We start from the raw sequence: 27517 nt of genomic DNA, 5'->3' as shown, positions 1-27517 counted from the left end.
TCTAAGGAGATAGACAGATTTTTGAGCAGTAAGGGAGTGAAGGGTTATGGGGAGGGGGCAGGGAAGTGGAGCTGAGTCCATGATCAGATCAGTCATGATCTTCTTCTACTGTAAACACTGACACAAAGTAATTATTCAACATGTTCGCCATTTCCTTATCATTGACAATATTACTAATATCAGTTTTTAAGGGGCCAACATTGCTCGTGACCAGCCTCAGTTTCCTACTAATACTGTAAAAATTCTTCATATTGATTTTGATATCCCTTGCAACATTCTTTTCATACTCCCTTTTTGTAGCTCTTACTATCTGTTTAGTGATCCTTTGCAGTTCTGTGCATCTTTCCCATCTCTGTGGGAGGATCCCTACAGCAGGATCTCTGCGAGTTTTTGGATTTTTGCATGTTTTTCCTTTAGTTTTATGCTGTCCCTTACTTGTTTAGTTGTCCATGGCTGCTTTTTTTTTGGCAAGTGGAACTCTCGACCCTCAAATTAACTTATTTTTTAAACATCGCCTACTGATCTGTCGTTTAACCCAATAACAGATTTGCCCACAGCAGAAAAGCAAAATACTGCGGATGCTGGGATCTGAAATAAAAACAGAAAATGCTGGAAATACTCAACGGGTCAGGCAGCATCTGTGGAGAGAGAAACAGAGTTAATGTTTCAGGTCGACAACCTTCGTCAGAACTGGCGAATATTCGAAAAGAAAAGATTGTTAAGGAGCACTGAGAGGGGAAGGGGAGAAAATAACAAAAGGGAAGGTCTGTGAGAGGGTGGAAGACAGGAGAGATTTGAGTGGCAAAAGGGATGATGGGCCGACTTGAGATGGTAATGGCAGAAGTTAGAAAAAGATGAGTCTAGCTAGGGTGTGAATGTCAGGATAATTACCGGCTGCAATGGGAAACAGAGAGAGAGAAATTACATATGATCAGGGGAGCAAAATATGGGCAGAAGTTATGGTCTGAAATTGTTGAACTTGATGGTGAGTCCAGAAGGTTGTAAAGTGCCTAAACGAGAGATGAGGTGCTGGTCCTCGAACAAATTTGCCCAGTTTACTGTCGACAGTCTCAGTCTCATCCTGTTGAAGTTTACCGAAATCTAGAATCTTCGCTGTTTTGCGTTTCTTCCTTTGAACTCGGTCATGTTGTGATCATTATTGGATAAATGTTCACGCAGTTTGGCTGTTAACTAAATCTGTCTCATCACTCATTACTAAATCTAATATGGCATGCCCCCTTGTTGCCTCTAGGACATATTGTTGTAGAAATCTATCCTGGACACACTCAACAAATTCACTACCTTTCTGACAGGTGCTAGTCTGCTTATCTCGATCTAGATGAAAGTTAAAATCCACCATTAAAACTACTCTGCCTTTACTACATGCTTGTCTAATCGCTGCATTTATACAATCTACTACTTCACAGCTGCTACCAGGGGACCTATACATAACTTCCACTGCAGTCGTAAATCCTTTCCTATTTCTTAATTCTACCCATACGGTCTTTACTGGCTGCTTACCACTCTTTAAATCCTCTCTTATCATTGAAGTGATTTCACCCTTAATCACTAAGCCAACTCCTCCCCCTCAGCTATTTCTCCGATCGGTCCTGTAGACCTGTGAACCTGGTATATTTAGTTCCCAGTCTGGATCGTCTTGCAGCCATGTCTCAGTAATGTCCACCATGTCATACCCACTAATTTGAATTCGTGCATGCAGTTCATTCAATTTATTCCTTATACTCAGTGCGCTGGTATAAAGAACGCTTATTTCGGCAACATGCCCTTACCTATCCTTCAGCTCTGATGTTTTACTCATATGTTTCTATTTCACTCCCCTGGTTTAATCACTCGATATCTTTTAGTTTCCCCTTTACATGCAGTGTCTAAAGCACAATTTCTGACTGTTACTCAACTCTCTTCACTTTCATTTGTTTGTGAAGTATTATTGGTACTATTTTTACAGCACTTTCCCCCTGAGCCCTGCACCCCATTTACAAGTTTAAGTCCCTGTCACCTATTTATCCTTTCTGCTAGGACCTTGGGCCCAGTCCGGTTCAGGTGAAGCCCGTACTAACGGTACAGTTCCTTCATGTCCTAATACTGGTGCAAATGCCCCATGAAATGGAACCCCTCTATCCCACACCACTCCTTTAGCCACATGTCCAGCTCCTCAATCGTCTCACCCCCACGCCAATATTCTCGTGGCTCGGGTAACAATCCAGAGATTATAACCATTGAGCTCCTCTAGTTTAATTTAGCTCCTGGTACACCCCAAACAAAGTCACAGTGTTAGTTTGGGTCACGGTGTTAGTTTCAGTCACGCCGTTATTTTGGGTCATGGTGTTAATTTGGGTCACGGTGTTAGTTTGGGTCACGGTGTAAGTATCAGTCACGGTGTTAGTTTCAGTCACGGTGTTAGTTTGTGTCACGGTGTTAGTTTCGGTCATGGTGTAAGTATCAGCTACGGTGTTAGTTTGGGTCACGGTGTAAGTATCAGTCACGGTGTTAGTTTCAGTCACGGTGTTAGTTTGTGTCATAGTGTTAGTTTGGGTCACGGTGTTAGTTTGGGTCACGGTGTTAGTTTCGGTCACGATGTAAGTATCAGTCGCGGTGTTAGTTTGGGTCACGGTGTTAGTTTCAGTCACGGTGTTAGTGTGGGTCATGGTGTAAGTATCAGTCACAGTGTTAGTCTCAGTCACGGTGTTAGTTTGGGTCACAGTGTTTCAGTCACAGTATTAGGTTCAGACACGGTGTTAATTCGGGTCACGGTGTTAATTTCGGTCACGGTGTTATTTTCAGTCACAGTATTAGTTCGGTCACTGTGTTAGTTTGGGTCACGGTGTTAGTTTCAGTCACGGTGTTAGTTTGGGTCACGGTGTAAGTATCAGTCACGGTGTTAGTTTCAGTCACGGTGTTAGTTTGTGTCACGGTGTTAGTTTGGGTCACGGTGTTAGTTTGAGTCACGGTGTTAGTTTGGGTCACGGTGTTAGTTTCGGTCACGATGTAAGTATCAGTCGCAGTGTTAGTTTGGGTCACGGTGTTAGTTTCAGTCACGGTGTTAGTGTGGGTCATGGTGTAAGTATCAGTCACGGTGTTAGTTTCAGTCACGGTGTTAGTTTGGGTCACAGTGTTTCAGTCACAGTATTAGGTTCAGACACGGTGTTAATTTGGGTCACGGTGTAAATTTCGGTCACGGTGTTATTTTCAGTCACCGTATTAGTTCGGTCACTGTGTTAGTTTGGGTCACGGTGTAAGTATCAGTCACGATGTTAGTTTGGGTCACATTGTTAGTTTGGGTCACGGTGTTAGTTTGGGTCACGGCGTTAGTTTCGTTCACGGTGTTAGTTTCGGTCACGGTGTTAGTTTTGGTCACGGTGTTAATTTTAGTCACGGTGTTAGTTTTGATCACGATGTTAGTTTGGGTCATAAGAATTAGGAACAGGAGTAGGCCATCTAGCCCCTCGAGCCTGCTCCGCCATTGAACAAGATCATGGCTGATCTGGCTGTGGACTCAGTTCCATTTACCCGCCCGCTCCCCATAACCCTTAATTCCTTTATTGGTTAAAAATCTATCGAACTGTGATTTGTATACATTCAATGAGCTAGCCTCAACTGCTTCCTTGGGCAGAGAATTCCGCAGATTCACAACTCTCTGGGAGAAGAAATTCCTTCTCAATTCGGTTTTAAAATGGCTCCCCCGTATTTTGAGGCTGTGCTCCCTCATTCTAGTCTCCCCGACCAGTGGAAACAACCTCTCTGCCTCTATCTTGTCTATCCCTTTCATTATTTAAATGTTTCTATAAAATCACCCTTCATTCTTCTGAACTCCAACGAGTAAAGACCCAGTCGACTTAATCTATCATCATAAGGTAACCTCCTCATCTCCGGAATCAGCCTAGTGAATCGTCTCTGTACCCCCTCCAAAGCTAGTATATCCTTCCTTAAGTAAGGTGACCAAAACTGCACGCAGTACTCCAGGTGCGGCCTCACCAATACACTATACAGTTGCAGCAGGACATCCCTGCTTTTGTACTCCATCCCTCTCGCAATGAAGGCCAACATTCCATTTGCCTTCCTGATTACCTGCTGCACCTGCAAACTAACTTTTTGGGATTCATGCAAAAGGACCCCCAGGTCCCTCTGCACTGCAGCATGTTGTAATTTCTCCCCATTCAAATAATATTCCCTTTTTGCTGTTTTTTTTCCAAGGTGGATGACCTCACATTTTCCGACATTGTATTCCATCTGCCAAACCTTAGCCCATTCGCTTAACCTATCTAAATCTCTTTGCAGCCTCTCTGTGTCCTATACACAACTTGCTTTCCCACTAATATTTGTGTCATCTGCAAATTTTGTTACACTACACTCTGTCCCCTCTTCCAAGTCATCTATGTATATTGTAAACAGTTGTGGTCCCAGCACCGATCCCTGTGGCACACCACTAACCACCGATTTCCAACCTGAAAAGAACCCATTTATCCCGACTCTCTGCTTTCTTTTAGCCAGCCAATTCTCTATCCATGCTAATACATTTCCTCTGACTCCGCGTACCTTTATCTTCTGCAGTAACTTTTTGTGTGGCACCTTATCGAATGCCTTTTGGAAATCTAAATACACCACATCCATCGCTACACCTTTATCCACCATGCTCGTTATATCCTCAAAGAATTCCAGTAAATTAGTTAAACATGATTTCCCCTTCATGAATCCATGTTGCGTCTGCTTGATTGCACTATTCCAATCTAGACGTCCCGCTATTTCTTCCTTAATGATAGCTTCAAGCATTTTCCCCAATACAGATGTTAAACTAACCGGCCTATAATTACCTGCCTTTTGTCTGTCCCCTTTTTTAAACAGTGGCGTTACATTAGCTGCTTTCCAATCCGGTGTTAATTTGGGACACGGTGTTAGTTTGGGTCATGGTGTTAGTTTGGGTCATGGTGTTAGTTTGGGTCATGGTGTTAGTTTGGGTCATGGTGTTAGTTTCGGTCACGGTGTTAGTTTGGGTCATGGTGTTAGTTTGGGACATGGTGTTGGATTGTGACACGCTGTTAATTTTGGTCACGGTGTTAATTTCGGTCACGGTGTCAGCTTGGGTCAGGGTGTTCGTTTGGTTCACGGTGTAAGTATCAGTGACGGTGTCAGTTTGGGCCACGGTGTTAGTTTGCGTCACGTTGTAAGTATCAGTCACTCTGTTAGTTTGGGTCACAGTGTTAGTTTGGGTCACGGTGTTAATTTGGGTCACGGTGTTAGTTTGGGTCACGGTGTTAGTTTCAGTCACGGTGTTAGTTTCAGTCGGTTTTATTTTGGGTCACAGTGTTAGTTTCGGTCAGGTTTTAGTTTGGGTAACTGTGTTCGTTTGGGTCACGGTGTTAGTTTGAGTCATGGTGTTAGTTTCAGACATGGTGTTAATTTGGGACACTGTGTTAGTTTGGATCACGGTGTTAGTTTAGGTCACGGTGTAATTTCAGTCACCGTGTTAGTTTGGGACATGGTTTTAGTTTGGGTCACGGTGTTAGTTTGGGTCACGGTGTTAGTTTGGGTCACGGTGTTAGTTTCGGTCATGGTGTAATTTCAGTCACGGTGTTAGTTTGGGTCACGATGTTAGTTTGGGTCACGGTGTTAGTTTCGGTCACGGTGTTAGTTTCGGTAAGGGTGTTAGTTTGGGCCACGGTGTTAGTTTGAGTCACGGTGTTAGTTTCAGGCATGGTGTTAATTTGGGACTCTGTGTTAGTTCGGGTCATGGTGTTAGTTTCGGTCACGGTGTTAGTTTCGGTCACGGTGTTAGTTTGGGTCATGGTGTTAGTTTGAGTCACGGTGTCAGTTTCAGACATGGTGTTAATTTGGGTCACGGTGTTAGTTTGGGTCACGTTGTTAGTTTCGGTCATGGTGTTAATTTCTGTCACGGTGTTAGTTTGGGTCACGTTGTTAGTTTGGATCACGATGTTAGTTTGGGTCACGGTGTTAGTTTGAGTCACGGTGTTAGTTTCAGGCATGGTGTTAATTTGGGACTCTGTGTTAGTTCGGGTCACGATGTTAGTTTCGGTCACGGTGTTAGTTTGGGTCATGGTGTTAGTTTGAGTCACGGTGTCAGTTTCAGGCATGGTGTTAATTTGGGTCACGGTGTTAGTTTGGGTCACGTTGTTAGTTTCGGTCATGGTGTTAACTTCTGTCACGGTGTTAGTTTTGGACACGGTGTTTGTTTCAGTCACGGTGTTAGTTTGGGTCACGGTGTTCGTTTGGGTCACAGCGTTCGTTTCAATCTCGGTGTTAGTTTGTGACACGCTGTCAGTTTGGGTCACGGCTTTAGTTTCAATCACAGTGTTAGTTTGTGACACACTGTTAATTTCGGTCATGGTGTTAATTTCGGTCACGGTGTTAGTTTGGGTCATGGTGTTAGTTTGTGTCAAGGTTTAAATTTCGGTCACGGTGTTAGTTTGGGTCACGGCGTTAGTTTGGTTCACGGTGTTTCAGTCACATTATTAGTTTCAGACTCGGTGTTAATTTGGGTCACGGTGTTAGTTTCGGTCAGTGTGTTGGCTCGGGTCACGGTGTTAATTTGGGACACGGTGTTAGTTTCGGTCAAGGTGTTAGTTTGGGTCATGCCGTTAATTTCAATCACGGTGTTAGTTTGTGACACGCTATTAATTTCGGTCACGGTGTTAATTTCATTCACGGTGTTAGCTTGGGTCATGGTGTTAGTTTGGTTCACGGTGTAAGTATCAGTGACGGTGTCAGTTTGGGCCACGGTGTTAGTTTGCGTCACGTTGTAAGTATCAGTCACTCTGTTAGTTTGGGTCACAGTGTTAGTTTGGGTCACGGTGTTAATTTGGGTCACGGTGTTAGTTTGGGTCACGGTGTTAGTTTCAGTCACGGTGTTAGTTTCAGTCGGTTTTATTTTGGGTCACAGTGTTAATTTCCGTCACGGTGTTAGTTTGGGTCACGGTGTTAGTTTCAGTCACGGTGTTAGTTTCAGTCACGGAGTTAGTTTGGGTCACGGTGTTAGTTTGGGTCACGGTGTTAGTTTCAGTCACGGTGTTATTTTGGGTCACAGTGTTAATTTCCGTCACGGTATTAGTTTGGGTCACGGTATTTCAGTCACAGTATTAGTTTCAGTCATGGTTTTAATTTTTCGGTCTGGTTTTAGTTTAGGTAACGGTGTTCTTTTGGGTCATGGTGTAAGTTTGAGTCATGGTGTTAGTTTCAGAAATGGTGTTAATTTGGGACACTGTTTTAGTTTGGGTCACGGTGTTAGTTTCGGTCACGGTGTAATTTCAGTCACGGTGTTAGTTTGGGTCACGGTTTTAGTTTGGGTCACGGTGTTAGTTTCAGTCACGGTGTTAGTTTGGGACACTGTTTGTTTGGGTCACGGTGTTAGTTTGGGTCACGGTATTTAAGTCACAGTATTAGTTTCAGTCATGGTTTTAATTTTTCGGTCTGGTTTTAGTTTAGGCAACGGTGTTCTTTTGGGTCATGGTGTAAGTTTGAGTCATGGTGTTAGTTTCAGACATGGTGTTAATTTGGGACACTGTTTTAGTTTGGGTCACGGTGTTAGTTTCGGTCACGGTGTAATTTCAGTCACGGTGTTAGTTTGGGTCACGGTGTTAGTTTGGGTCACGGTTTTAGTTTGGGTCATGGTGTTAGTTTGGGTCACGGTGTTAGTTTGGGTCACAGTGTTTCAGTGACAGTATTAGTTTCAGACACGCTGTTAATTTGGGTCACACTGTTAGTTTGGGTCACGGTGTTAGTTTGGGTCATGGTGTTAGTTTGGGTCACGGTGTTAGTTTCAGTCACGGTGTTAGTTTGGGTGACCGTGTACATTTGGGTCACGGTGTTAGTTTGGGTAACGGTATTCGTTTGGGTCATTGTGTTAGTTTCAGACATGGTGTTAATTTCTGTCACGGTGTTAGTTTGGGACACGGTGTTTGTTTCAGTCACGGTGTTAGTTTGGGTCACGGTGTTCGTTTGGGTCACAGCGTTTGTTTCAATCTCGGTGTTAGTTTGTGACACGCTGTCAGTTTGGGTCACGGCTTTAGTTTCAATCACAGTGTTAGTTTGTGACACACTGTTAATTTCGGTCACGGTGTTAATTTCGGTCATGGTGTTAGTTTGGGTCATGGTGTTAGTTTGGTTCATGGTGTAAGTATCAGTGACAGTGTCAGTTTGGGTCACGGTGTTAATTTGCGTCATGTTGTAAGTATTAGTCACTCTGTTAGTTTGGGTCAAGGTTTAAATTTTGGTCACGGTGTTAGTTTGGGCCACGGCGTTAGTTTGGTTCACGGTGTTTCAGTCACATTATTAGTTTCAGACTCGGTGTTAATTTGGGTCACGGTGTTAGTTTCGGTCAGTGTGTTAGCTCGGGTCACGGTGTTAATTTGGGACACGGTGTTAGTTTCGGTCAAGGTGTTAGTTTGGGTCATGCCGTTAGTTTCAATCACGGTGTTAGTTTGTGACACGCTATTAATATCGGTCATGGTGTTAATTTCGGTCACGGTGTTAGCTTGGGTCATGGTGTTAGTTTGGTTCACAGTGTAAGTATCAGTGACGGTGTCAGTTTGGTCCACGGTGTTAGTTTGCGTCACGTTGTAAGTATCAGTCACTCTGTTAGTTTGGGTCACAGTGTTAGTTTGGGTCACGGTGTTAATTTGGGTCACGGTGTTAGTTTCGGTCAGGGTGTTAGTTTGGGTCACGGTGTTAATTTGGGTCACGGTGTTAGTTTGGGTCACGGTGTTAGTTTCAGTCACGGTGTTAGTTTCAGTCACGGTGTTATTTTGGGTCACAGTGTTAATTTCCGTCACGGTGTTAGTTTGGGTCACGGTGTTAGTTTCAGTCACGGTGTTAGTTTCAGTCACGGTGTTATTTTGGGTCACAGTGTTAATTTCCGTCACGGTGTTAGTTTGGGTCACGGTATTTCAGTCACAGTATTAGTTTCAGTCACGGTTTTAATTTTTCGGTCTGGTTTTAGTTTGGGTAACGGTGTTCGTTTGGGTCATGGTGTAAGTTTGAGTCACGGTGTCAGTTTCAGACATGGTGTTAATTTGGGAAACTGTTTTAGTTTGGGTCACGGTGTTAGTTTCGGTCACGGTGTAATTTCAGTCACGGTGTTAGTTTGGGTCACGGTTTTAGTTTGGGTCACGGTGTTAGTTTGGGTCACGGTGTTAGTTTGGGTCACGGTGTTAGTTTCAGTCACGGTGTTAGTTTGGGTGACCGTGTTAGTTTGGGTCACGGTGTTAGTTTGGGTAACGGTGTTAGTTTGGGTAACGGTATTCGTTTGGGTCATGGTGTTAGTTTGAGTCACGGTGTTAGTTTCAGATATGGTGTTTATTTGGGACACTGTGCAGTTTGGGTCACGGTGTTAGTTTCGGTCACGGTGTAATTTCAGTCATGGTGTTAGTTTGGGTCACGGTTTTAGTTTGTGTCATGGTTTCAGTTTGGGTCACGGTGTTAGTTTGGGTCACGGTGTTAGTTTGGGACACTGTGTTAGTTTGGGTCACGGTGTTAGTTTCGGTCATGACGTTAGTTTGGGTCACGGCGTTTGTTTGGGACACGGTGTTTGTTTCGGTCACGGTGTTAGTTTGGATCACGGTGTTAGTTTGAGTCACGGTTTCAGTTTCAGACATGGTGTTAATTTGGATCACGGTGTTAGTTTGGTTCACGGTGTTAGTTTCGGTCATGGTGTTAATTTCGGTCATGGTGTCAGTTTGGGACACGGTGTTTGTTTCAGTCACGTTGTTAGTTTGGGTCACGGTGTTAGTTTGAGTCACAGTGTTAGTTTGGGTCACGGTGTTAGTTTGGGTCACAGTGTTAGTTTGGGTAACGGTATTCGTTTGAGTCACGGTTTTAGTTTGGGTCACGGTGTTAGTTTAGGACACTGTGTTAGTTTGGGTCACGGTGTTAGTTTCGGTCACGGTGTTAGTTTGGGTCACGGTGTCAGTTTCAGTCACGGTGTCAGTTTCAGACATGGTGTTAATTTGGGTCACGGTGTTAGTTTGAGTCACGGTGTCAGTTTCAGACATGACATTAGTTTCGGTCATGACGTTAGTTTGAGTCACGCCGTTTGTTTGGGTCACGGGGTAAGTTTCTTTCACGGTGTTAGTTTGGGACACTGTGTTAGTTTGGGTCACATTGCAAGTATCAGACATGGTGTTAGTTTGGGTCAAGGTATTAGTTAGCGTCACGGTGTTAGTTTCAGTCATGGTGTTAGTTTGGGTCACGGTGTTTCAGTGACAGCATTAGTTTCAGACACGGTGTTAATTTCCATCACGGTGTTAGTTTGTGTCACGGTGTTAATTTCCGTCACGGTGTTTCACTCACAGTATTTGGGACACTGTGTTTGTTTCAGTCACGGTGTTAGTTTGGGTCACGATGTTCGTTTGGGTCACAGCGTTAGTTTTAATCACGGTGTTCGTTTGTGACACGCTGTCAGTTTGGGACACGGCCTTAGTTTCAATCACAGTGTTAGTTTGTGACACATTGTTAATTTCGGTCACGGTGTTAATTTCGGTCACGGTGTTAGTTTGGGTCACGGTGTTAGTTTGGTTCATGGTGTAAGTATCAGTGACAGTGTCAGTTTGGGTCACGGTGTTAGTTTGCGTCATGTTGTAAGTTTCAATCACAGTGTTAGTTTGGGTCACGGTGATAATTTCGTTCACGGTGTTAGTTTGGGTCACGGCGTTAGTTTGGGTCATGGTGTTAGTTTCGGTCATGACGTTAGTTTCGGTCATGACGTTAGTTTCGGTCATGACGTTAGTTTCGGTCATGGTGTTAGTTTCGGTCACGGTGTTAGTTTGAGTCACGGTGTTAGTTTGGGTCATGGTGTTAGTTTGAGTCACGGTGTCAGTTTCAGACATGGTGTTAATTTGGGTCGCGGTGTTAATTTGGGTCATGTGGTTAGTTTCGGTCATGACGTTAGTTTGGGTCACGGTGTTAGTTTGAGTCACGGTATTAGTTTGAGTCACGGTGTCAGTTTCAGACATGGTGTTAATTTGGGTCGCGGTGTTAATTTGGGTCATGTGGTTAGTTTCGGTCATGGTGTTAATTTCGGTCATGGTGTTAGTTTGGGACACAGTGTTTGTTTCAGTCACGGTGTTAGTTTGGGTCATGGTGTTTGTTTGGCTCACAGCGTTCATTTCAATCATGGTGTTAGTTTGTGACACGCTGTCAGTTTGGGTCACGGCCTTCGTTTCAATCACAGTGTTAGTTTGTGACATGCTGTTAATTTCGGTCACGGTGTTAATTTCGGTCACGGTGTTAGTTTGTGTCATGGTGTTTGTTTAGTTCACGGTGTAAGTATCAGTGATGGTGTCAGTTTGGGTCACGGTGTTAGTTTGTGCCATGTTGTAAGTTTCAATCACTCTGTTAGTTTGGGTCACGGTGTTAATTTCGTTCACGGGGTTAGTTTCGGTCACGGCGTTAGTTTGGGTCACGGTGTTTCAATCACAGTATTAGTTTCAGACTCGGTGTTAATTTGGGTCATGGTTTTAGTTTCGGTCAGTGTGTTAGCTTGGGTCCCGGTGTTAATTTGCGACACGGTGTTAGTTTAGGTCATGGTGTTAGTTTGGGACATGCTGTTAATTTGTGACATGCTGTTAATTTCGGTCATGGTGTTAATTTCGGTCACGGTGTTAGTTTAGGTCACGTTGTTATTTTCAGTCACGGTGTTAGTTTCAGTCACGGTGTTATTTTGGGTCACAGTGTTAATTTCCGACACGGTGTTAGTTTGGGTCACAGTATTTCAGACGCAGTATTAGTTCTGTCACGGTGTTAATTTGGATCACGGTGTTAGTTTGGGTCATGTTAGTTTGGGTCACGGTGGTAGTTTCGGTTAGGTTTTAGTTTTGGTAACGGTGTTCGTTTGGGTCACGGTGTTAGTTTGGGTCATGTTAGTTTGGGTCACGGTGGTAGTTTCAGTTAGGTTTTAGTTTTGGTAACGGTGTTCGTTTGGGTCACGGTGTTAGTTTGAGTCATGGTGTTAGTTTCAGACATGGTGTTAATTTGGGACACTGTGTTAGATTGGGTCATGGTGTTAGTTTCGGTCACGGTGTAATTTCAGTCACGGTGTTAGTTTGGGTTACGGTTTTAGTTTGGGTCACGGTTTTAGTTTCGGTCATGACGTTAGTTTCGGTCATGACGTTAGTTTGGGTCACGGCGTTTGTTTGGGTCACGGTGTTAGTTTGGGTCACGGTGTTAGTTTGAGTCACGGTGTCAGTTTCAGACATGGTGTTAATTTGGGTCACGGTGTTAGTTTGGTCACGTTGTTAGTTTCGGTCATGGTGTTAATTTCGGTCACGGTGTTAGTTTGGGTCACGGTGTTCGTTTGGGTCACAGCGTTAGTTTCAATCACGGTGTTAGTTTGTGACACGCTGTCAGTTTGAGTCACGGCCTTAGTTTCAATCACGGTGTTAGTTTGTGACACGCTGTTAATTTCGGTCACGGTGTTAATTTCAGTCACGGTGTTAGTTTGGGTCACGCCGTTAGTTTGGGTCACGGTTTTAGTTTAGGTCATCGTGTTATTTTGGGTCACGGTGTTAGTTTGAGTCATGGTGTTAGTTTGGGATACGATGTTAGTTTCGGTCATGACGTTAGTTTCGGTCATGATGTTAGTTTGGGTCACGGCGTTTGTTTGGGTCACGGGGTAAGTTTCTTTCACGGTGTTAGTTTGGGACACTGTGTTAGTTTGGGTCACATTGCAAGTATCAGACATGGTGTTAGTTTGGGTCACGGTGTTAGTTTGTGTCATGATGTTAGTTTCAGTCATGGTGTTAGTTTGGGTCACGGTGTTTCAGTTACAGTATTAATTTCAGACAGGGTGTTAATTTCCGTCACGGTGTTAGTTTGGGTCACGGTGTTAATTTCCGTCACGGTGTTTCACTCACAGTATTCGTTTCAGTCATGGTGTTAGTTTGGTTCACGGTGTTATTTTCAGTCATGGTGTTAGTTTGGGACACTGTGTTAGTTTGGGTCACGGTGTTAATTTCCATCACGGTGTTAGTTTGGTTCACAGTGTTAGTTTGGGTCATGGTGATAGTTTGGGTCACGGTGTTAGTTTCAGTCATGGTGTTAGTTTGGGTGACGGTGTTAGTTTGGGTCACAGTGCTAATTTCCGTCACGGTGTTAGTTTGAGTCACGGTATTTCAGTCACAGTATTAGTTTCAGTCACGGTGTTAATTTGGGTCACGGTGTTAGGTTGGGTCAAGTTAGTTTGGGTCACGGTGTTAGTTTGGGTCATGGTGTTAGTTTGGGTCACGGTATTAGTTTTGGTGACAGTGTTAGTTTGGATCAGAGTGTTAATTTCCGTCACGGTGTTAGTTTGTGTCACGGTATTTTAGTCAAAGTGTTAGTTTCAGTAACGGTGTTAATTTGGGTCATGCTGTTAGTTTGGGTCAAGTTAATTTGGGTCACGATGTTAGTTTGTATCATGGGGTTAGTTTCGGTCATGGTGTTAGTTTGGGTAACGGTGTTAGTTTGAGTCACGGTGTTAGTTTCAGACATGGTGTTAATTTGGGACTCTGTGTTAGTTTGGGTCACGGTGTTAGTTTCGGTCACTGTGTAATTTCAGGCACGGTGTTAGTTTCGGTCACGGTGTTAGTTTGGGACATGGTGTTTGTTTCAGTCACATTGTTAGTTTCGGTCACGGTGTTCATTTGGGTCACAGCATTAGTTTCAATCACGGTGTTAGTTTGTGACACGCTATTAATTTCGGTCATGGTGTTAATTTCAGTCACGGTGTTAGTTTGGGTCACGGTGTTAGTTTGGGACACGGTGTTAGTTTCTGTCATGACGTTAGTTTCGGTCATGACGTTAGTTTGGGTCACGGCGTTTGTTTGGGTCACGGGGTAAGTTTCTTTCACGGTGTTAGTTTGGGACACTGTGTTAGTTTGGGTCACATTGCAAGTATCAGACATGGTGTTAGTTTGGGTCACGGTGTTAGTTCGTGTCACGGTGTTAGTTTCAGTCATGGTGTTAGTTTGGGTCACGGTGTTTCAGTGACAGCATTAGTTTCAGACACGGTGATAATTTCCGTCACGGTGATAGTTTGGGTCACGGTGTTAATTTCCGTCACGGTGTTAGTTTGTGTCACGCTGTTAATTTCCATCACGGTGTTTCACTCACAGTATTAGTTTCAGTAACGGTGTTAGTTTGGGATATTGTGTTAGTTTGGGTCACGGTGTTAGTTTCAGTCACGGTGTTAGTTTGGGTGACGGTGTTAGTTTGGGTCACAGTGTTAATTTCCGTCACGGTGTTAGTTTGGGTCACGGTATTTCAGTCACAGTATTAGTTTCAGTCGCGGTGTTAATTTTGGTCACGTTGTTATGTTGGGTCAAGTTAGTTTGGGTCACGGTGTTAGTTTGGGTCACGGTGTTAGTTTGGGTCACGATGTTAGTTTGGGTCATGGTGTTAGTTTGGGTCACGGTGTTAGTTTCAGTCATGGTGTTAGTTTGGGTCACGGTGTTTCAGTGACAGCATTAGTTTCAGACACGGTGATAATTTCCGTCACGGTGATAGTTTGGGTCACGGTGTTAATTTCCGTCACGGTGTTAGTTTGTGTCACGGTGTTAATTTCCATCACGGTGTTTCACTCACAGTATTAGTTTCAGTAATGGTGTTAGTTTGGGATATTGTGTTAGTTTGGGTCACGGTGTTAGTTTCAGTCACGGTGTTAGTTTGGGTCATGGTGATAGTTTGGGTCACGATGTTAGTTTGGGTAACGGTGTTAGTTTGAGTCACGGTGTTAGTTTCAGACATGGTGTTAATTTGGGACTCTGTGTTAGTTTGGGTCACGGTGTTAGTTTCGGTCACTGTGTAATTTCAGGCACGGTGTTAGTTTCGGTCATGGTGTTAGTTAGGGTCATGGTGTTAGTTTGAGTCACGGTGTCAGTTTCAGAAATGGTGTTAATTTGGGTCACAGTGTTAGATTGGTTCACATTGTTAGTTTCGGTCATGGTGCTAATTTCGGTCACGGTGTTAGTTTGGGACATGGTGTTTGTTTCAGTCACGTTGTTAGTTTCGGTCACGGTGTTCATTTGGGTCACAGCATTAGTTTCAATCACGGTGTTAGTTTGTGACACGCTATTAATTTCGGTCATGGTGTTAATTTCAGTCACGGTGTTAGTTTGGGTCACGGTGTTAGTTTGGGACACGGTGTTAGTTTCGGTCATGACGTTAGTTTCGGTCATGACGTTAGTTTGGGTCACGGCGTTTGTTTGGGTCACGGGGTAAGTTTCTTTCACGGTGTTAGTTTGGGACACTGTGTTAGTTTGGGTCACATTGCAAGTATCAGACATGGTGTTAGTTTGGGTCACGGTGTTAGTTCGTGTCACGGTGTTAGTTTCAGTCATGGTGTTAGTTTGTGTCACGGTGTTTCAGTGACAGCATTAGTTTCAGACACGGTGATAATTTCCGTCACGGTGATAGTTTGGGTCACGGTGTTAATTTCCGTCACGGTGTTAGTTTGTGTCACGGTGTTAATTTCCGTCACGGTGTTAGTTTGTGTCACGGTGTTAATTTCCATCACGGTGTTTCACTCACAGTATTAGTTTCAGTAATGGTGTTAGTTTGGGATATTGTGTTAGTTTGGGTCACGGTGTTAGTTTCAGTCACGGTGTTAGTTTGGGTCATGGTGATAGTTTGGGTCACGATGTTAGTTTGGGTAACGGTGTTAGTTTGAGTCACGGTGTTAGTTTCAGACATGGTGTTAATTTGGGACTCTGTGTTAGTTTGGGTCACGGTGTTAGTTTCGGTCACTGTGTAATTTCAGGCACGGTGTTAGTTTCGGTCATGGTGTTAGTTAGGGTCATGGTGTTAGTTTGAGTCACGGTGTCAGTTTCAGACATGGTGTTAATTTGGGTCACAGTGTTAGTTTGGTTCACATTGTTAGTTTCGGTCATGGTGCTAATTTCGGTCACGGTGTTAGTTTGGGACATGGTGTTTGTTTCAGTCACGTTGTTAGTTTCGGTCACGGTGTTCATTTGGGTCACAGCATTAGTTTCAATCACGGTGTTAGTTTGTGACACGCTATTAATTTCGGTCATGGTGTTAATTTCAGTCACGGTGTTAGTTTGGGTCACGGTGTTAGTTTGGGACACGGTGTTAGTTTCGGTCATGACGTTAGTTTCGGTCATGACGTTAGTTTGGGTCACGGCGTTTGTTTGGGTCACGGGGTAAGTTTCTTTCACGGTGTTAGTTTGGGACACTGTGTTAGTTTGGGTCACATTGCAAGTATCAGACATGGTGTTAGTTTGGGTCACGGTGTTAGTTCGTGTCACGGTGTTAGTTTCAGTCATGGTGTTAGTTTGTGTCACGGTGTTTCAGTGACAGCATTAGTTTCAGACACGGTGATAATTTCCGTCACGGTGATAGTTTGGGTCACGGTGTTAATTTCCGTCACGGTGTTAGTTTGTGTCACGGTGTTAATTTCCATCACGGTGTTTCACTCACAGTATTAGTTTCAGTAACGGTGTTAGTTTGGGATATTGTGTTAGTTTGGGTCACGGTGTTAGTTTCAGTCACGGTGTTAGTTTGGGTGACGGTGTTAGTTTGGGTCACAGTGTTAATTTCCGTCACGGTGTTAGTTTGGGTCACGGTATTTCAGTCACAGTATTAGTTTCAGTCATGGTGTTAATTTTGGTCACGTTGTTATGTTGGGTCAAGTTAGTTTGGGTCACGGTGTTAGTTTGGGTCACGGTGTTAGTTTGGGTCACGATGTTAGTTTGGGTCATGGTGTTAGTTTGGGTCACGGTGTTAGTTTCAGTCATGGTGTTAGTTTGGGTCACGGTGTTTCAGTGACAGCATTAGTTTCAGACACGGTGATAATTTCCGTCACGGTGATAGTTTGGGTCACGGTGTTAATTTCCGTCACGGTGTTAGTTTGTGTCACGGTGTTAATTTCCATCACGGTGTTTCACTCACAGTATTAGTTTCAGTAACGGTGTTAGTTTGGGATATTGTGTTAGTTTGGGTCACGGTGTTAGTTTCAGTCACGGTGTTAGTTTGGGTCATGGTGATAGTTTGGGTCACGATGTTAGTTTGGGTCATGGTGTTAGTTTGGGTCATGGTGTTAGTTTGGGTCACGATGTTAGTTTGGGTCATGGTGTTAGTTTGGGTCACGGTGTTAGTTTTGGTAACGGTGTTCGTTTGGGTCACGGTGTTAGTTTGAGTCATGGTGTTAGTATCAGACATGGTGTTAATTTGGGACACTGTGTTCGATTGGGTCATGGTGTTAGTTTCGGTCACGGTGTAATTTCAGTCACGGTGTTAGTTTGGGTCTCGGTTTTAGTTTGGGTCACGGTTTAATTTCGGTCATGACGTTAGTTTCGGTCATGACGTTAGTTTGGGTCACGGCGTTTGTTTGGGTCACGGTGTTAGTTTGGGTCACGGTGTTAGTTTGAGTCACGGTGTCAGTTTCAGACATGGTGTTAATTTGGGTCACGGTGTTAGTTTGGTCATGTTGTTAGTTTCGGTCATGGTGTTAATTTCGGTCACGGTGTTAGTTTGGGTCACAGTGTTCGTTTGGGTCACAGCGTTAGTTTCAATCACGGTGTTAGTTTGTGACACGCTGTCAGTTTGAGTCACGGCCTTAGTTTCAATCACGGTGTTAGTTTGTGACACGCTGTTAATTTCGGTCACGGTGTTAATTTCAGTCACGGTGTTAGTTTGGGTCACGCCGTTAGTTTGGGTCACGGTTTTAGTTTAGGTCATCGTGTTATTTTGGGTCACGGTGTTAGTTTGAGTCATGGTGTTAGTTTGGGATACGATGTTAGTTTCGGTCATGACGTTAGTTTCGGTCATGATGTTAGTTTGGGTCACGGCGTTTGTTTGGGTCACGGGGTAAGTTTCTTTCACGGTGTTAGTTTGGGACACTGTGTTAGTTTGGGTCACATTGCAAGTATCAGACATGGTGTTAGTTTGGGTCACGGTGTTAGTTTGCGTCATGATGTTAGTTTCAGTCATGGTGTTAGTTTGGGTCACGGTGTTTCAGTTACAGTATTAATTTCAGACAGGGTGTTAATTTCCGTCACGGTGTTAGTTTGGGTCACGGTGTTAATTTCCGTCACGGTGTTTCACTCACAGTATTCGTTTCAGTCATGGTGTTAGTTTGGGTCACGGTGTTAGTTTCAGTCATGGTGTTAGTTTGGGACACTGTGTTAGTTTGGGTCACGGTGTTAATTTCCATCACGGTGTTAGTTTGGTTCACAGTGTTAGTTTGGGTCATGGTGATAGTTTGGGTCACGGTGTTAGTTTCAGTCACGGTGTTAGTTTGGGTGACGGTGTTAGTTTGGGTCACAGTGCTAATTTCCGTCACGGTGTTAGTTTGGGTCACGGTATTTCAGTCACAGTATTAGTTTCAGTCACGGTGTTAATTTGGGTCACGGTGTTAGGTTGGGTCAAGTTAGTTTGGGTCACGGTGTTAGTTTGGGTCATGGTGTTAGTTTGGGTCACGGTGTTAGTTTTGGTGACAGTGTTAGTTTGGATCAGAGTGTTAATTTCCGTCACGGTGTTAGTTTGTGTCACGGTATTTTAGTCAAAGTGTTAGTTTCAGTAACGGTGTTAATTTGGGTCATGCTGTTAGTTTGGGTCAAGTTAATTTGGGTCACGATGTTAGTTTGTATCACGGGGTTAGTTTCGGTCATGGTGTTAGTTTGGGTAACGGTGTTAGTTTGAGTCACGGTGTTAGTTTCAGACATGGTGTTAATTTGGGACTCTGTGTTAGTTTGGGTCACGGTGTTAGTTTCGGTCAGTGTGTAATTTCAGGCACGGTGTTAGTTTGGGTCATGGTTTTAGTTTGCGTCACGGCGTTTGTCTGGGTCACAGCGTTAGTTTGGGTCACGGTGTTAGTTAGGGTCATGGTGTTAGTTTGAGTCACGGTGTCAGTTTCAGACATGGTGTTAATTTGGGTCACAGTGTTAGTTTGGTTCACGTTGTTAGTTTCAGTTATGGTGCTAATTTCGGTCACGGTGTTAGTTTGGGACATGGTGTTTGTTTCAGTCACGTTGTTAGTTTCGGTCACGGTGTTCATTTGGGTCACAGCATTAGTTTCAATCACGGTGTTAGTTTGTGACACGCTATTAATTTCGGTCATGGTGTTAATTTCAGTCACGGTGTTAGTTTGGGTCACGGTGTTAGTTTGGGACACGGTGTTAGTTTCGGTCATGACGTTAGTTTCGGTCATGACGTTAGTTTGGGTCACGGCGTTTGTTTGGGTCACGGGGTAAGTTTCTTTCACGGTGTTAGTTTGGGACACTGTGTTAGTTTGGGTCACATTGCAAGTATCAGACATGGTGTTAGTTTGGGTCACGGTGTTAGTTCGTGTCACGGTGTTAGTTTCAGTCATGGTGTTAGTTTGTGTCACGGTGTTTCAGTGACAGCATTAGTTTCAGACACGGTGATAATTTCCGTCACGGTGATAGTTTGGGTCACGGTGTTAATTTCCGTCACGGTGTTAGTTTGTGTCACGGTGTTAATTTCCGTCACGGTGTTAGTTTGTGTCACGGTGTTAATTTCCATCACGGTGTTTCACTCACAGTATTAGTTTCAGTAATGGTGTTAGTTTGGGATATTGTGTTAGTTTGGGTCACGGTGTTAGTTTCAGTCACGGTGTTAGTTTGGGTCATGGTGATAGTTTGGGTCACGATGTTAGTTTGGGTAACGGTGTTAGTTTGAGTCACGGTGTTAGTTTCAGACATGGTGTTAATTTGGGACTCTGTGTTAGTTTGGGTCACGGTGTTAGTTTCGGTCACTGTGTAATTTCAGGCACGGTGTTAGTTTCGGTCATGGTGTTAGTTAGGGTCATGGTGTTAGTTTGAGTCACGGTGTCAGTTTCAGACATGGTGTTAATTTGGGTCACAGTGTTAGTTTGGTTCACATTGTTAGTTTCGGTCATGGTGCTAATTTCGGTCACGGTGTTAGTTTGGGACATGGTGTTTGTTTCAGTCACGTTGTTAGTTTCGGTCACGGTGTTCATTTGGGTCACAGCATTAGTTTCAATCACGGTGTTAGTTTGTGACACGCTATTAATTTCGGTCATGGTGTTAATTTCAGTCACGGTGTTAGTTTGGGTCACGGTGTTAGTTTGGGACACGGTGTTAGTTTCGGTCATGACGTTAGTTTCGGTCATGACGTTAGTTTGGGTCACGGCGTTTGTTTGGGTCACGGGGTAAGTTTCTTTCACGGTGTTAGTTTGGGACACTGTGTTAGTTTGGGTCACATTGCAAGTATCAGACATGGTGTTAGTTTGGGTCACGGTGTTAGTTCGTGTCACGGTGTTAGTTTCAGTCATGGTGTTAGTTTGTGTCACGGTGTTTCAGTGACAGCATTAGTTTCAGACACGGTGATAATTTCCGTCACGGTGATAGTTTGGGTCACGGTGTTAATTTCCGTCACGGTGTTAGTTTGTGTCACGGTGTTAATTTCCATCACGGTGTTTCACTCACAGTATTAGTTTCAGTAACGGTGTTAGTTTGGGATATTGTGTTAGTTTGGGTCACGGTGTTAGTTTCAGTCACGGTGTTAGTTTGGGTGACGGTGTTAGTTTGGGTCACAGTGTTAATTTCCGTCACGGTGTTAGTTTGGGTCACGGTATTTCAGTCACAGTATTAGTTTCAGTCACGGTGTTAATTTTGGTCACGTTGTTATGTTGGGTCAAGTTAGTTTGGGTCACGGTGTTAGTTTGGGTCACGGTGTTAGTTTGGGTCACGATGTTAGTTTGGGTCATGGTGTTAGTTTGGGTCACGGTGTTAGTTTCAGTCATGGTGTTAGTTTGGGTCACGGTGTTTCAGTGACAGCATTAGTTTCAGACACGGTGATAATTTCCGTCACGGTGATAGTTTGGGTCACGGTGTTAATTTCCGTCACGGTGTTAGTTTGTGTCACGGTGTTAATTTCCATCACGGTGTTTCACTCACAGTATTAGTTTCAGTAACGGTGTTAGTTTGGGATATTGTGTTAGTTTGGGTCACGGTGTTAGTTTCAGTCACGGTGTTAGTTTGGGTCATGGTGATAGTTTGGGTCACGATGTTAGTTTGGGTCATGGTGTTAGTTTGGGTCATGGTGTTAGTTTGGGTCACGATGTTAGTTTGGGTCATGGTGTTAGTTTGGGTCACGGTGTTAGTTTTGGTAACGGTGTTCGTTTGGGTCACGGTGTTAGTTTGAGTCATGGTGTTAGTATCAGACATGGTGTTAATTTGGGACACTGTGTTCGATTGGGTCATGGTGTTAGTTTCGGTCACGGTGTAATTTCAGTCACGGTGTTAGTTTGGGTCTCGGTTTTAGTTTGGGTCACGGTTTAATTTCGGTCATGACGTTAGTTTCGGTCATGACGTTAGTTTGGGTCACGGCGTTTGTTTGGGTCACGGTGTTAGTTTGGGTCACGGTGTTAGTTTGAGTCACGGTGTCAGTTTCAGACATGGTGTTAATTTGGGTCACGGTGTTAGTTTGGTCATGTTGTTAGTTTCGGTCATGGTGTTAATTTCGGTCACGGTGTTAGTTTGGGTCACAGTGTTCGTTTGGGTCACAGCGTTAGTTTCAATCACGGTGTTAGTTTGTGACACGCTGTCAGTTTGAGTCACGGCCTTAGTTTCAATCACGGTGTTAGTTTGTGACACGCTGTTAATTTCGGTCACGGTGTTAATTTCAGTCACGGTGTTAGTTTGGGTCACGCCGTTAGTTTGGGTCACGGTTTTAGTTTAGGTCATCGTGTTATTTTGGGTCACGGTGTTAGTTTGAGTCATGGTGTTAGTTTGGGATACGATGTTAGTTTCGGTCATGACGTTAGTTTCGGTCATGATGTTAGTTTGGGTCACGGCGTTTGTTTGGGTCACGGGGTAAGTTTCTTTCACGGTGTTAGTTTGGGACACTGTGTTAGTTTGGGTCACATTGCAAGTATCAGACATGGTGTTAGTTTGGGTCACGGTGTTAGTTTGCGTCATGATGTTAGTTTCAGTCATGGTGTTAGTTTGGGTCACGGTGTTTCAGTTACAGTATTAATTTCAGACAGGGTGTTAATTTCCGTCACGGTGTTAGTTTGGGTCACGGTGTTAATTTCCGTCACGGTGTTTCACTCACAGTATTCGTTTCAGTCATGGTGTTAGTTTGGGTCACGGTGTTAGTTTCAGTCATGGTGTTAGTTTGGGACACTGTGTTAGTTTGGGTCACGGTGTTAATTTCCATCACGGTGTTAGTTTGGTTCACAGTGTTAGTTTGGGTCATGGTGATAGTTTGGGTCACGGTGTTAGTTTCAGTCACGGTGTTAGTTTGGGTGACGGTGTTAGTTTGGGTCACAGTGCTAATTTCCGTCACGGTGTTAGTTTGGGTCACGGTATTTCAGTCACAGTATTAGTTTCAGTCACGGTGTTAATTTGGGTCACGGTGTTAGGTTGGGTCAAGTTAGTTTGGGTCACGGTGTTAGTTTGGGTCATGGTGTTAGTTTGGGTCACGGTGTTAGTTTTGGTGACAGTGTTAGTTTGGATCAGAGTGTTAATTTCCGTCACGGTGTTAGTTTGTGTCACGGTATTTTAGTCAAAGTGTTAGTTTCAGTAACGGTGTTAATTTGGGTCATGCTGTTAGTTTGGGTCAAGTTAATTTGGGTCACGATGTTAGTTTGTATCACGGGGTTAGTTTCGGTCATGGTGTTAGTTTGGGTAACGGTGTTAGTTTGAGTCACGGTGTTAGTTTCAGACATGGTGTTAATTTGGGACTCTGTGTTAGTTTGGGTCACGGTGTTAGTTTCGGTCAGTGTGTAATTTCAGGCACGGTGTTAGTTTGGGTCATGGTTTTAGTTTGCGTCACGGCGTTTGTCTGGGTCACAGCGTTAGTTTGGGTCACGGTGTTAGTTAGGGTCATGGTGTTAGTTTGAGTCACGGTGTCAGTTTCAGACATGGTGTTAATTTGGGTCACAGTGTTAGTTTGGTTCACGTTGTTAGTTTCAGTTATGGTGCTAATTTCGGTCACGGTGTTAGTTTGGGACATGGTGTTTGTTTCAGTCACGTTGTTAGTTTCGGTCACGGTGTTCATTTGGGTCACAGCATTAGTTTCAATCACGGTGTTAGTTTGTGACACGCTATTAATTTCGGTCATGGTGTTAATTTCAGTCACGGTGTTAGTTTGGGTCACGGTGTTAGTTTGGGACACGGTGTTAGTTTCGGTCATGACGTTAGTTTCGGTCATGACGTTAGTTTGGGTCACGGCGTTTGTTTGGGTCACGGGGTAAGTTTCTTTCACGGTGTTAGTTTGGGACACTGTGTTAGTTTGGGTCACATTGCAAGTATCAGACATGGTGTTAGTTTGGGTCACGGTGTTAGTTCGTGTCACGGTGTTAGTTTCAGTCATGGTGTTAGTTTGGGTCACGGTGTTTCAGTGACAGCATTAGTTTCAGACACGGTGATAATTTCCGTCACGGTGATAGTTTGGGTCACGGTGTTAATTTCCGTCACGGTGTTAGTTTGTGTCACGCTGTTAATTTCCATCACGGTGTTTCACTCACAGTATTAGTTTCAGTAACGGTGTTAGTTTGGGATATTGTGTTAGTTTGGGTCACGGTGTTAGTTTCAGTCACGGGTTTAGTTTGGGTCATGGTGATAGTTTGGGTCACGATGTTAGTTTGGGTCATGGTGTTAGTTTGGGTCATGGTGTTAGTTTGGGTGACGATGTTAGTTTGAGTCATGGTGTTAGTTTGGGTCACGGTGTTAGTTTCAGTCATGGTGTTAGTTTGGGTCACGGTGTTTCAGTGACAGCATTAGTTTCAGACACGGTGATAATTTCCGTCACGGTGATAGTTTGGGTCACGGTGTTAATTTCCGTCACGGTGTTAGTTTGTGTCACGGTGTTAATTTCCATCACGGTGTTTCACTCACAGTATTAGTTTCAGTAACGGTGTTAGTTTGGGATATTGTGTTAGTTTGGGTCACGGTGTTAGTTTCAGTCACGGTGTTAGTTTGGGTCATGGTGATAGTTTGGGTCACGATGTTAGTTTGGGTCATGGTGTTAGTTTGGGTCATGGTGTTAGTTTGGGTCACGATGTTAGTTTGGGTCATGGTGTTAGTTTGGGTCACGGTGTTAGTTTGGGTCACGATGTTAGTTTGGGTCACGATGTTAGTTTGGGTCATGGTGTTAGTTTGGGTCACGGTTTTAGTTTGGGTCACGGTGTTAGTTTGGGTGACGGTGTTCGTTTGGATCATAGTGTTAATTTCCGTCACAGTGTTAGTTTGGCTCACGGTATTTCAGTCTCAGTGTTAGTTTCAGTCACGGTGTTAATTTGGGTCAAGGTGTTAGTTTGGGTGAAGTTAGTTTGGGTCACGGGTTAGTTTGGGTCATGGTGTTCGTTTCGGTCACGGTGTTAGTTTGGGTCACGATGTTAGTGTGGATAACGGTGTTAGTTTGGGTCACGGTGTTAGTTTGAGTCATGGTGTTAGTTTCAGACATGGTGTTAATTTGGTACTCTCTGTTAGTTTGGGTCACGGTGTTAGTTTCGGTCACGGTGTAATTTCAGTCACGGTTTTAGTTTGGGTCACGGTTTTAGTTACGGTCATGTCGTTAGTTTCGGGCATGACGTTAGTTTGGGTCACGGCGTCTGTTTGGGTCACGGTGTTAGTTTGGGTCACGGTGTTAATATTCGTCACGGTGTTAGTTTGGGTCACAGTGTTAGTTTGGGTCATGGTGATAGTTTGGGTCACGGTGTTAGTTTCAGTCACGGTGTTAGTTTGGGTGACGGTGTTAGTTTGGGTCACAGTGTTAATTTCCATCACTGTGCTAGTTTTGGTCACGGTTTTAGTTTGGGTCACGGTGTTAGTTTGGTTGACGGTGTTAGTTTGGATTACAGTGTTAATTTCCGTCACAGTGTTCGTTTGGGTCACGGTATTTCAGTTTCGGTGTTATTTTTAGTCACGGTGTTAATTTGGGTCAAGGTGTTAGTTTGGGTGAAGTTAGTTTGGGTCACGGGTTAGTTTGGGTCATGGTGTTCGTTTCGGTCACGGTGTTAGTTTGGGTCATGGTGTTAGTGTGGGTAACGGTGTTAGTTTGGTTCACGGTGTTAGTTTCGGTCATGGTGTAATTTCAGTCACGGTTTTAGTTTGGGTCACGGTTTTAGTTTGGGTCACGGTTTTAGTTACGGTCATGTCGTTAGTTTCAGGCATGACGTTAGTTTGGGTCACGGCGTATGTTTGGGTCACGGTGTTAATTTGGGTCACGGTGTTAATATTCGTCACGGTGTTAGTTTGGGTCACAGTGTTAGTTTGGGTCATGGTGATAGTTTGGGTCACGGTGTTAGTTTCAGTCACGGTGTTAGTTTGGGTGACGGTGTTAGTTTGGATCACAGTGTTAATTTCCTTCACGGTGTTATTTTGGGTTACAATATTTTAGTCACAGTGTTAGTTTCAGTCACGGTGTTAATTTGGGTCACGCTGTTAGTTTTGTTCAAGTTAATTTGGGTCACGGTGTTAGTTTGGGTCACGGTGTTAGTTTGGGTCACGATGTTAGTTTGTGTCACGGTGTTAGTTTCGGTCATGGTGTTAGTTTGGGTAACGTTGTTAGTTTGGGTCATGGTGTTAGTTTGGGTCACGGTGTTAGTTTGGGTCACGGTGTTAGTTTGGGTCATGATGTTAGTTTGGGTCACGGTTTTAGTTTGGGTCACGGTGTTAGTTTGGGTCACGGTGTTAGTTTGGGTCATGGTGTTAGTTTGGGTCACGGTGTTCGTTTGGATCACAGTGTTAATTTCCGTCACAGTGTTAGATTTGGGTCACGGTATTTCAGTCTCAGTGTTAGTTTCAGTCACGGTGTTAATTTGGGTCAAGGTGTTAGTTTGGGTGAAGTTAGTTTGGGTCACGGTGTTAGTTTGGGTCATGACGTTAGTTTGGGTCACGGCGTTTGTTTGGGACACGGTGTTAGTTTCGGTCACGGTGTTAGTTTGGATCACGGTGTTAGTTTGGGTCACGGTGTTAGTTTGGGTCATGACGTTAGTTTGGGACACTGTGTTAGTTTGGGTCATGGTGTTAGTTTCGGTCATGACGTTAGTTTGGGTCACGGCGTTTGTTTGGGACACGGTGTTAGTTTGGGTCATGGTGTTAGTTTGGATCACGGTGTTAGTTTCGGTCATGGTGTTAATTTCGGTCATGGTGTCAGTTTGGGACACGGTGTTTGTTTCAGTCACGGTGTTAGTTTGGGTCACGGTGTTAGTTTGAGTCACAGTGTTAGTTTGGGTCATGGTGTTAGTTTGGGTCACAGTGTTAGTTTGGGTAACGGTATTCGTTTGAGTCACGGTTTTAGTTTGGGTCACGGTGTTAGTTTGGGACGCTGTGTTAGTTTGGGTCACGGTGTTAGTTTCGGTCATGATGTCAGTTTCGGTCATGAAGTTAGTTTGGGTCACGGCGTTTGATAGGGTCACGGTGTTAGTTTCGGTCACGGTGTTAGTTTGGGTCACGGTGTCAGTTTCAGTCACGGTGTCAGTTTCAGACATGGTGTTAATTTGGGTCACGGTGTTAGTTTGGGTCACGGTGTTAGTTTGAGTCACGGTGTCAGTTTCAGACATGGTGTTAATTTGGGTCACGGTGTTAGTTTGGGTCACGGTGTTAGTTTCGGTCATGACATTAGTTTCGGTCATGACGTTAGTTTGGGTCACGCCGTTTGTTTGGGTCACGGGGTAAGTTTCTTTCACGGTGTTAGTTTGGGACACTGTGTTAGTTTGGGTCACATTGCAAGTATCAGACATGGTGTTAGTTTGGGTCAAGGTATTAGTTAGCGTCACGGTGTTAGTTTCAGTCATGGTGTTAGTTTGGGTCACGGTGTTTCAGTGACAGCATTAGTTTCAGACACGGTGTTAATTTCCATCACGGTGTTAGTTTGTGTCACGGTGTTAATTTCCGTCACGGTGTTTCACTCACAGTATTTGGGACACTGTGTTTGTTTCAGTCACGGTGTTAGTTTGGGTCACGGTGTTCGTTTGGGTCACAGCGTTAGTTTTAATCACGGTGTTCGTTTGTGACACGCTGTCAGTTTGGGACACGGCCTTAGTTTCAATCACAGTGTTAGTTTGTGACACATTGTTAATTTCGGTCACGGTGTTAATTTCGGTCACGGTGTTAGTTTGGGTCACGGTGTTAGTTTGGTTCATGGTGTAAGTATCAGTGACAGTGTCAGTTTGGGTCACGGTGTTAGTTTGCGTCATGTTGTAAGTTTCAATCACGGTGTTAGTTTGGGTCACGGCGTTAGTTTGGGTCATGGTGTTAGTTTCGGTCATGACGTTAGTTTCGGTCATGACGTTAGTTTCGGTCATGACGTTAGTTTCGGTCATGGTGTTAGTTTCGGTCACGGTGTTAGTTTGAGTCACGGTGTTAGTTTGGGTCATGGTGTTAGTTTCGGTCATGACGTTAGTTTGGGTCACGGTGTTAGTTTCGGTCACGGTGTTAATTTGAGTCACGGTGTTAGTTTGAGTCACGGTGTCAGTTTCAGACATGGTGTTAATTTGGGTCGCGGTGTTAATTTGGGTCATGTGGTTAGTTTCGGTCATGGTGTTAATTTCGGTCATGGT

This window comes from Pristiophorus japonicus, chromosome 4 (assembly GCF_044704955.1).
Source record: "Pristiophorus japonicus isolate sPriJap1 chromosome 4, sPriJap1.hap1, whole genome shotgun sequence".
NCBI lineage: Eukaryota > Metazoa > Chordata > Chondrichthyes > Pristiophoridae > Pristiophorus > Pristiophorus japonicus.
The sequence above is the reverse complement of the archived record's forward strand: the minus strand, read 5'-3'. Positions refer to the sequence as shown.